Genomic DNA, 9321 nt, shown 5'->3' with positions numbered 1-9321 from the left:
GGGGGGGGGGGGGGGGGCGATGTCATCACAAGGGTGCTTCTGAGGGAGGCCGAAGGGTCGGAGTCCGAGAAGGAGATGTGCCAACAGGAGCAGAAAGCAGAGCCACGGGGCTGTAGGTGCTTTGCTGCCGGCCTGGAAGGCGGAGGGGGGCCAGGAGCCAACGAATACAAGGGGCCTCCAGAAACTGGAAAAAGCGGGCAAGCAGATCTCCCCTAGAGCCTCTAGAAGGAACGCAGCCTTTAGACTTCTGACCTCCACCCAGAACTGTGAGAGAATAAATCTGTGTTGTTCTGGCCACTAAGTTTATGGATGCTTGTTACAGCAGCGGGGCTGCCTAACGGAGCCTTGACTCACTGATGCACCCAGTTCGTACAGACTGAACAGCCAGGATGCTCCCCGCCCCAGCTGCAGTGCTTTGCCGCGACCCGGTGCCTCTGCCCTCTGAGTTCACAGTCTCTGGGGAGACAGCCATGAAACGAGCCTTTCCAATGGACAGGGGGCAGCACTCTAACGAGACAAGTCCTGGTTGAAGGGGAAATACAGTGTTAGGGGCCAAACTGTGTCCCCAAATTCATATGCTGAAGCCCACCCCTGGTACCGTAGAATGTGAGTGTATTTGGAGATAGGGTCTTTGAAGAGGTGATGTACATTAAAATGAGCTCATTGGGTTGAGCCCTAACACAATGAGTGGTGTCCTTGCGAGAAGAGGAAGAAATACCAGGGCTGCAGGCACCGAGGGAGGGCCGTGGGAAGAGGCGGCAAAAGGACCGCCGTCTGTAAGCCAAGGAGAGAGGCCTCAGAAGAACCCAACTCTGCTGGCACCTTGATCTTGGACTTCCAGTCTCCAGAACTGTGAGAAAATTAATTTCTGTTATTTAAGCCCCCTGGTCCGTGGCATTTGTTACGACAGCCTGAGCAGACCAATACATACAGTAGAGGGACCAGGGCGCCTGGGGGGGCTCAGTCGGTTGAGCATCTGACTTGCTTTCAGCTCAGGTCGTGATCTCAGGGTCAGGAGATGGAGTCCCTGTCAGGCTCCGAGCTCAGCAGGGAGTCTACTGGATTTCCTCTCTCTCCCCCCTCTCCCTCTGCCTCCCCCTCTGCCTCTCCAGCCCCCACACACTCACACACACACTCTCTCTCTCTAAATAATCTTAAAAAAGAAACAAAACTATCATAGGCCATAAAGAAAACCTCAATAAATTCCAAAGAATAAAAATAACACAAACAGGACTTTCTGACTATTTTGCCATGAAAGTAGACATGAATAAAAATCCATCAAGACCCTCGTAACTGGAAAAAAATTTAAAAGACGTGATAATAACACCTTCTGGGTCAAAGAGGAAATACAAAGTGAAATTATAGAATTTCTTGAATAATGATAATGAAAACTCAACAGATTGACAGAGAAAATGTATAGCAGTAAATCGATTTAGCATTATAAAACTTCAAATAAACATACCCAACTCAACTACCCAAATAAGGCAAGTAAGACACAAGAAAACGAAGGATTCATAAAAACAAAAGCAGCATTTCATAAGACAGAAAAACAATAGGACAAATAAAATCAAAAGCTGGTTCATTTTATTTATTTATTTATTTATTTATTTATTTATTTACTTATGCGTCAGCTCTACGTCCAATGCGAGGCTCGAACACAGGACCCTGGAGATCACGAGTTGTACATTCCAACTGACTGAGCTAGCCAGAATCCAAGCTTTGATTCTCTTAAAAAAAAAAAAAAGAGGTCCAAAAATAATCCAATAACCTAATCAAGGAAAAACAAGGGTGAAAACACATATAGAAAGTAGGAAATGCCAGGGGGAAAGAACCCTCTTGAAAGGAAGGCAGCGTCCCCCAAAACATCCCTGTGTGCTCTTGACAAAAGGGAAGACGGATAAAATGAGTCATTTTTAAGAAAAATACAACTCAACCAAAATTGACCTCAAGGGACAGGTCTAAAAAGCTCAATTTGCACAGAAGAAATAGAGTAAGCGATTTCAAGAGTGTGCCTGTGATAAAAAGCACAGAGCACACCCAAAAGTGTCCTCAGCAGAGTGCTTCCAAACTTCCCCTTGGAGCCAAGAAAAAGAAGAAAAACTTCCACATTTACTTTATAGAGTACAGCACTGACCCTCGACCCAGCAAAGACTACACTAAAAAAAAAAGTGTAGCAATGCGAACATTATAAATACAGTACCAGCAGACCAACTGCAAAGCACACGAATGTGTGTATGTGTATATATCGTGAGCAAATGAAGTTTATTTTATAAAAGGTCTCTATTAGGAAATCCTTTAATACAATCAATCACATTTTTTGGGCTAAGGAAAACCATCTTATCATTTTAGTAGGTGGAGAGAGGGGATTTGAAAAGCCCAATACCCACTCATGTTGAAAACACTCAAGAAAATAGAAATTGACAGGTTCGTCCTTAACGTCATAAATGTGTGTGTGTGTGTGAAACTCACTTCCTAAAGCCAACATTGAATGAGGAAACACTAGATTTTTCACTGAAGTCTGGAAAACAGGTATATAGCCTTGTATGCATAGTATTTATCTTACCTTTATTTTCTGTCTTTATGTGGATAAAGGCAGAAAATAAAATAGGCCAAAACCTCTCAAGAAATGTCTAAAATATAAATGAGTAAAACTGTAAAGCATTCCTGAAAGACACATAATTTGTCTTGAACGAATGGAAATATACATTCTTGGATGAGAGGATTCAACATTATGAAGATGTCAGCTCTCCCTACTTTGTAAATTTAATGCATTCTGGTTATGATTCCATCATTTCCCTCCACTCCCGGGGCTACACAAGCTGATTATAAAGTCCATCTGGAAGAACAAATAAGCAAGAATAGTCGAGAAAATGCTGGAAAAAAGGGAAGAGGGTCAGCCCTAACAGATGATAGAACATATCAAAAAACTTCTATGATGAAAGCAGCCTCTCAAACAGATCTGCGTAGGTATCATTTCTCATCTCTGGAAGTGGCAAATGCTCACAATGCGACAATGTGTCGCTGGTGACCTTGTGGGCCACTATGCATACGGCGCTGGTGAGAACACAATATGGCGCAGGCCCTACAAGAGAAATGTGGGGATACCCAGCCAAGTCCCATGTGCCTTTACCCTTTGACGCAGAGCTCCCACTTCTAGGGATCTATCCCACAGAAACCCTGGCAAAAACATGAAAAAATGTCTGCAGAAGGCTTTTCATCGCTGAATTATTTTTAACAGCATTAGACCAGAAGCACGGGGATGACCCGATAAACTACGGCGCGTCGCTCATGCAGGTGCAAAGGTCAACAGGGATAGAGAGGTCTCTACGTACCACTCCAAGGAAGCGGGGATCTGGTGAATCTATTTCGCACGTGGAATGGACGTGAATTTGGAGGAGCCACAGGGCAGATGGTAGTGGGTTGAATGGTGACCCTCTAAAAGAGAGGTCCCTCTTTAACCTGTGAACACGACCGTATTTGGAAAAAATGAGTCTTTGCAAAGATCTTGAGTTGAGCTCATCTAGGATTAGCTGGTGGGCCCTAAATCCAAGGACACGTGTTCTTAGAAGAGAGAGGCGCAGCAGGCAGAGGCACGGAGAGGGTGACGAAGATGCGGGCACATTGCGGCATGGCTCTACCACCAGGAACGCCAGGGATGGCAGGCAGCCCCCAGATGCGGGAGGAGGCAGGGAGGACCCCCCCACCCCCACCCGCAGAGCCTTCGGAGGGAGGACAGCCCTGCTGACACCTTGATCGCAGACTTCTGGACTCTAGAAATGTGAGAGAATGAATTTCTGTTGTTTTTAGCCACCAAGTTTGTGGTAAATTGTTACAGCAGCCAGTACAGATGTCGGTGATCTCCGAGAGATTTTTTAAGTGCAAAAAGCCAGGCTGAGAAGTGTGTTTGGTGTGCTACCGTTTATCTGAGAGGGGAGTGAATACAAACACAGATGTGGACATATTTGTGTGTACACACTCACAGGTATATGTGTGCACCTTCCCACATATATGGCTGTGTACACACTTACATATGCTTTTCTATCTGCTTATATTAAACAATGAGCAATGCAAGGAAAAGTAATATTCCCCAAACGGTCACCTGTAAGGAGAAGGAAAAATGCGGTGGAAGGGCAAGAATGAAAACAATACACTTTGTTTTGTATATTTGTCTTTGGAACCATGTCAATATTTTACATAATTATAAAATAAAACTGAAAATCCAAAATAAAGTGAAACACACGTGTACCCAAGTGATAGCCACATAGAATGGAAAGATTCCAAGTTCCTTTAAAACACTGTACATTTGAGTACATATTCCTAGTGAGATACACCTTAAAAACTAAAATAACTGAGAGAAAAATGGCAATTTCCAGTAATTAGATTATTGGCAGTCATGTTCGCTCTGTTATTCTGAAACTGTGGGGGGGGTGTGTGAGAGAGAGAGAGATGTGGGACAAAGCAAATGAATAATTATGTGATATTCTGTCATCCCTTTATCCTGAGGAAAAAAAAAAGAAAATATTATCTATTTAAAAGGCCTAAAAACAATGACCAGCCCAGTAGCAAGGAGCACAAAGCCTCCCTGGAGAAATGCCCACTTCCAGGTCGGAAACATGCGGTCCTGTGGGCTAGCAAGCAAGCCAGCTAAGACTCCCGGGGGCACACAAAAAAGGGCCCAGGAGCCAACCAGGAGAGGTTACTCCTAGCCAAGACGGGAGAATTTAAGCATCAACAAGGACAACTCCAATGGATTAAAGCACACCAAACATATTTAAATTGTGTGTTCATAATAATGATACTAAAAAATTTTTTTTCAAAACCCAAAACTAAATTGGTCACCACTGTACAGTGTTAGGAAAATAATTCATTGTGTTTTTTTTTTTTTAAGATTTATTTATTTATTTGACACAGAGAGGGAGAGACAGCGAGAGAGGGGACACAAGCAGGGGCAGAGGGAGAGGGAGAAGCAGGCTCCCCACTGAGCAGGGAACCTGATGTGAGGCTCAATCCCAGGACCCTGGGATCATGACCTGAGCAAAAGGCAGACGCTTCACCGACTGAGCCACCCAGGGGCCCCTCTTTTCATTTTTAAATATTTTTTTAAGATTTTATTCATTTATTTGAGAGATACAGGAGAGCCAGAGAGCACAAGTGGGGGGAATGGCAGAGGCAGAGGGAGGGAGAAGTGGGCTCCCTGAGCCCCATGTGGGGCTCGATCCCAAGACCCAGCGATCATGACCTGAACCGAAGGCAGATGCTTAACCCGTGCACCAGCTAGGTGCCCCAATAATTCATTATTTTCAAAATGGGTCAATAAAGAAAAAAAATTAAGCATCTATCTTGCTTTACCCATATGAACTGTGCCACTGGGTAACCAAATAGATGGGTTTCTCTTTATAAAGGTATTTCAAAGTAAGTTTTAAAAAATTAATACAATTAGAATATCATCATAGTGCAAACTTAGTTAGGCAATCGATTACCAACAGTTTCAAACATTAAAAAAGAAAGATACTATAAACCACCTGATGGATGAACATACGAATTCTCGCCACCTGTTCCCTGCCCCCCCCCAAGGGGAAGAAAACGAACTGGAATCTGATCAAGTTTGTAGACTCAACAACAGCTTTCCCCCCAGGATTTGTTAATTGAAAATAGAGTTCACAGGAACATACTAAGCTACAGCCCAGGGATACAATCAGCAAAACCCGGAACATGGCCGGCTCAGAGAACACACAATCTTGTTTCTTCCACAGATTACCCTGCTGTGTTTGTTACGGGGGGAGGGAGGAATAGATCCTGCAGACTGAAGACAGACACAACTACAATGAGCTACCACTTCACGCCTACTAGGACGGCCACGATCAAAATGACATTAAGTGTTGGCCAGGATGTGGAGAAATCAGAACCCTCGTGTATTGCTGGTGGGGCTGGAAAATGGTGCAGCTGCCTGGAAAAACAGTCTGGCAGCTCTTCAAAAGGTTAACCATAGAGTTACCATCTGACCCAACAATTCCACCTTTGGCTTTAGGCCGAAGAGAAATGAAACCATATGTCCACACAAAAAATTGAGCATGAATGATGATAGCAGCATTGTTCGTATTAGCCGAAGAGTGGAAACAACCCAAATGTCCATCGACTGACGAATGCATACACAAAATGTGCTCTAGCCACACAATGGAATATTCTTCAGTGATAACAAGGAATGGAGTCCTGACATCTGCTACAACATGGATGAACCTGGAAAACCCAATGCTGGGTGAAGGAAGCCAGACACAAAAGGCGACATATTGCATGATTCCATTTATATGCAATATCCAGAACAGACAAATCCATAGGGCCACAGAATAGGTTAGTGGTTACCAGGGGTTCAGAGGGAGAATTAGGGGTGACTGTTAATGGGCCCAGGGTTTCTTTCTGGGGTGATAAAAAAGTTCTACAATTGATTGTAGTGACACCTGCATAATTATGAATAGCCCCAAGACTGACGAATTACATGCTTTAAACAGGTGAACTATATGGTATGTAAATTCTATCATAAGAGAACTGTTACCAAAAAACCCCCATAGGCATAAAAATAATCCCAATAAATATATATTTGGATTCTGTTCAGTTAAAAAGTGACACAAGACACTTGGAAAAGTGAACCCTGGATATTTAATGACATTACATGTTATTAAACGCTAAAATGTGGTAAGGATCCCGTGCATGCTTTTCTCTTTTAGCAATACATACTGAAAGTATTTATAGCTGAACTCAGAAGGTGTATGGGATTTGCTTTGAAACACAGGAAGGAAGACAGGTAGAGGTGTAGACAAAACAGTGAGCCATGACTGATCCATGTTGAGAGCGGGGGAGGGCTTTCATGTGTGCTCATTTTACTATTCTTTTATACCTTTGTTTTTATATTGAAAAAAATACTTTCTAAAAAAGATTTATTTAGAGAAAGAGATCACGTGCCTGGGGGCGGGGGGAGGCAAGAGAGAGAATCCCAAGCAGACTCCATGCTGAGCACACAGCCCAACACAGGGCTCGATCTCACGACCCTGTGATCATGATCTGAGCTAAAACCAAGAGTTAGATGCTTAATTGACTGAGCCACCCAGGAGCACTGAAAAAATTACTATATTTTTGGGGCACCTGGGTGGCACAGCGGTTAAGCGTCTGCCTTCGGCTCAGGGCGTGATCCTGGCGTTATGGGATCGAGCCCCACGTCAGGCTCCTCTGCTGTGAGCCTGCTTCTTCCTCTCCCACTCCCCCTGCTTGTGTTCCCTCTCTCGCTGGCTGTCTCTATCTCTATCAAATAAATAATTAAAATCTTAAAAAAAAATTACTATATTTTTATATATTTAAGTCCATGTAATTATATTTTATTACATTTTTCTTTTAAAAAAATCACACATTTCCATTCTGTTCTTAAGGCAGGTTAGTTTAATTTTATAGAAGGAATACTTTCAAACAATACAAATGACACAATTAGGGAAGAGTGACAAAAACAGAGATGAATACTGATTATAACTTATTCCCATGACAGAAGGTTACTTATTTCAGCAGTGACAATTTAGTGATCAGATGGCATGAAGACCAAATTCCCTTTTACTTGTTGCAAAGAATCCTGGTAGCGGACTTAGGATTGTGTCTGGGCCAGAAGTGCTGGTCAAACACGGCAGCTTTCTTACCCCCGAAGGACGGTGACGGGCAAATTCAGAAGATGGAAACAGCCCTTCCGACAATAGGACTTCGCTTTTGTGACGTGTGGGATATTCTCTGGGGGTGGCAGTCTTCACTAGAAAGAAGCTGCAAAACCAGGTCAGGAGAGAAGCCAATCGTGGGGCTTCCTGGCCGCCCGCCGGCTCGGGCGGCCTCTGTCGCTGTCCACGGGCCTGGTCAGCCCGGCTGGCAAGCAGCACAGAACACATCACCCTCTACCTCCTCCATCTGTCTGGCTTTTCTCTCCTGATCACTCTGGTCCCATGCGGGTGCAAAGGCAGACCCTTGCAGGGAGGCGGGAGAAGTCAATTAGAAATCAACTTGGTGGCAAATCCAAGTGCTCCTTGGACACTGGAATAGGGACTGTATTTGTCTCTGGTGGGGCAAAGAGCTTTTTTTAAACACACACACACAACCAAACTCTGGGGTTGGGGGGAAGCACTCCAAACAGAAGCCTGGATACACTGGGCGGTGAAGTTAATTGAAACCCCTGGGTTGAGGGCCTTCTGTATTGGCACAGTGGGTTCCCCCCCGCCGTCGCTACTAACAGGGGTTGGCAGAAAAGTTGCCTCAAGCACATCCCATGCAGCGAGTGCTTCATGTGGCAACCCACCCCGGGGTGCCTGAGAGGCGCATGATTGGCCCTCCACACGCCCATGTCTGGAGGCAGATAGTTCTTTGTTGGAGTTCAAAGTATCATCAGCTGGGAGCACAGAGAAGGCCTGCCATTGTCATCACCTGCTTGGCAATGCCGTCTGCTGCGGGGCGCCTCCGGCAAGGACTGAGATTTGGCGCACCTCTACCCCCGTGGTGGGTTAGACACACAGAGGATCAGCCAACAAAAAACAGCGCGGCTAGAGGCAGAAAAGGAGAGCAAGAGCTGTGCGCCGTGAAAGCACGTCGTCTTCAGTCCTGGCACCAGTGGCAAACTGCACTGTCTGTGATAGGTCTCGTGTCAATGAAACACTCTACAAAATTCATTGTTAACAATGTAAAAAGGCACGCAGGTTATACGAGGGGGTGGTTACAGACTAATGAGGAGAGTTACACTCATTCAAGGTAGGCATTTGCCAGGGAGGGGCAGAAAGATCTAGGAAGAGAGTTCTGTCTTCTTGTACGGTTCACGTGTCCCACCTCATTGACTTGTCTGAGGCCTCGGAAAGGAGAGTGCATTTCATATATTATAAATATGCAATCGACAAAATAGATCATTTGACATTTTAAAGGAATATTGGTATATTTTTATTACATAAAAATTTTTTGTCCTCATGAACTACTTCTAAGATTTCTTAAGAAATACTGGGTAGACTCCAGTGGGGGGGGGATTCCGATTTAAATCAAATACTCGCCTGTAAGCGACTCACTGGGTACCGGTCGTTACCCACGCACGCTTGCTTCCTTCCGCAAACAAGCGCCTTCCGAGGCCGTCCCGCCTGCATCCTCACCACCGTGTCCATCCGTGGACTCACGGATTCTCTGCAAACGCGCGCGCCTCGCGCTCGTCACTTCCCTTCATGACAGTCGTCGTGCCGGAGTTCCACGCCACCTCGTTGGTCATGGTCAGGTGCAGCCGACTCGGTGGGGGTGGAGGGGGCTGCGTGCGGTCGGCCCACC

Source organism: Ailuropoda melanoleuca, chromosome X (assembly GCF_002007445.2).
Source record: "Ailuropoda melanoleuca isolate Jingjing chromosome X, ASM200744v2, whole genome shotgun sequence".
Taxonomy (NCBI): Eukaryota; Metazoa; Chordata; class Mammalia; order Carnivora; family Ursidae; genus Ailuropoda; species Ailuropoda melanoleuca.
Note: the sequence above shows the minus strand (reverse complement) of the source record.